The sequence below is a fragment of the Bison bison genome, unplaced genomic scaffold (genome assembly GCF_000754665.1).
Source record: "Bison bison bison isolate TAMUID 2011002044 unplaced genomic scaffold, Bison_UMD1.0 scf7180017864104, whole genome shotgun sequence".
Lineage (NCBI taxonomy): Eukaryota > Metazoa > Chordata > Mammalia > Artiodactyla > Bovidae > Bison > Bison bison.
The window spans coordinates 1,294,925-1,297,143 of NW_011494676.1; the positions used below are offsets into that span (position 1 = coordinate 1,294,925).

The 2,219-nt window shown below is 46.9% G+C and overlaps 1 non-coding gene across 1 annotated transcript; it reads right to left on the minus strand.

The window, feature by feature from the left end:
* Nucleotides 1-160: 160 nt before the first annotated feature.
* Nucleotides 161-234, minus strand: TRNAN-GUU. The gene has a single exon. It is a non-coding gene; the product is annotated as a tRNA-Asn (tRNA).
* Nucleotides 235-2,219: the final 1,985 nt, after the last annotated feature.

Consider the following 2,219-nt stretch of genomic DNA (forward strand, 5'->3'; position numbering starts at 1 on the left):
CCTGCAGAGATCCTCTCTGAGGATCAGGTACTATCTGGTCGTACGTCCTTCTGTGTGTGTGTATACAAGACACAGTGGAGTACGGTAGTAGTGGAGCTTGGGAGAGGATGCCCAGACTGGAAGCAATCATACATCATTTACATTCTAAAAGAGAGAAACGAGTCCCTGGGTGGGCTCGAACCACCAGCCTTTCGGTTAACAGCCGAGAGCGCTAACCGATTGTGCCACAGAGACCTGAGACAAGTTATTCCTCCCTCCCACCGAAAGCAAGCATTCTTAGGGACCTAGGCAGAGCCACCTGTGTTTCGCAGCATGCAGTTTCCGCCTAAAATTGTGTCCCTAGCACGGCGTTTCTCCAGACAACTGGAGAGATGCAGTCCACTCAGCCTGTTCGTTCCCGTCGGGAAGCCGAGATGTTCCCAGGGCAGAAGGTCACCTGAGCGCCCCCGCCGCGCATTGCGCCCAAGAGACGCCCAGAGCTTGAGCCGAGGGGCCCCCGAAGGAAGCTGCTGGCTCTTGGTGTTTGCTATCCCTTCATCCGACCATTTGTGCTTCTGGGCAGCGGTTTAGTGCGTGTGGTCCGTGTGGCTGCAGCTGGCAAGAGATCAGTTTGTCGTGATCCACACAGTTAAAGGCTTTACCTGTCTTTGGACTTAGGGAAAAGAAAGGTGTGAGGCCGGCGAAAACATCCGAGGAAGGAGAGAACAGAGAATGAGCGAGAAGAGAAAGGGACTGGAAGGGAGAGGGGCGGGCTGGTACCGCGGTGGGAGCCGTGGCTGGGTTGGGGCATCTCAGCGCCTCACTCAGGAGCCGTGCCCACCCTTTACTGAGGTGTCCAGGAATCCGGTTCAGCCCAAATTGCAAAGCTGCTGGCCTGGCATTTGTTCTGGCATTTTCCTTTGCTGGTTCCACGAGGAAGGGCAAGGTGGGCAGTGTGGGTTTATAGGTGACTGCAAGACCTATGGGCTACCTTGGGGATGACTGGTGGGCAAGGAAACACACAAATTCACTTTCCCCTTTGCAGGCTGGTCTTCAGGGTCTGGGTGGGAAACTAGAAAATCTGAGTGCCAAAATCAATATTTATTTAGAGATAAGGAGATCCATAGCCAAGCAGTCAGTGAAAGTGGTTATGTTGGTGGGGGAGTGGGAGTGGGAACCTGACTGGGGCCAGTGGAGTACTCTTTGGGGTATATGTAACTCGGTATCATTCACATATGTGTGTGTGTGTGTGTGTGTATACAAACATATATACATAGTAAGGAGCATTGCTTACATTTTAACTTTAAATTTTTGCATAGTCATAAATAAATATATATCTTATCTAAAATTCTGGGTTTTGTGTCATGTGTAAGAAGGTTTTCCACTTAAAACCTTAATTTTTTTTAATGGGGGAATTTTGAAGCAAGGAATTGGACTACTGTTCTTTTGATGAGCTGATCAGGTGAACTAGTAAACTGGCAGATCCCACTAGCCCTGGAGGCTACCACTGCCACTGTAAGGTATCAGGAACTTAAAGCCACACCCAGACTTTATGCAGTGCAGTGCCAAAATGCAAGACCTTACACTCAGTGATGACATGCAAAGTGCCATGTGCCCAGGCATGGTCTACAAGTTTTACATGGGTGTACTCACTTTATTCTTTCAACAGGCTTCTATCATATCATCATCCTCATTTCACATATGAGAAACCTCAGATATGGAAGGTTAAGTAACTTGTCTAGTCACTCAATCAGTGAGTGGGAATCTGAAAGCAGCAATTTGAACTGGAGCCCGCCTGGCTCCACAGGATATGGTGCCCATCAAAGAGGAACACAAATGGTAAAAATGTTTGGCAAGAAATTTAAGACTGTATATTTCTTTCACAAAACACCAAGGAGGAGTCACGTAACGTGAATAAAATTGTCTGCAATATTCTCATGAACCACTTGCCCGCCAAACACCTTTCTTATTCCAAGAGCTGCTCCCCTTGAGTCCCCAACTTAAACACACCTTCTGCAAGAACTAGATTTTTCCTCCTTTTTATCCTTTCCTCTCACCTTTCTAATACCTCTTCCATAGCTCTTCTGTTCTTTCACTTCCAGGTCATTCATTTTTTTAATTACAAACATTAAATATATCTAAAGAAGGAAATAAGCAGTCATCCATAGTCCCACCTCCTGGAAGGGACTCCTGTTATCATCTTTGCATGTTTTCCTTCAAATCTGTTTTTAAATTTTTCT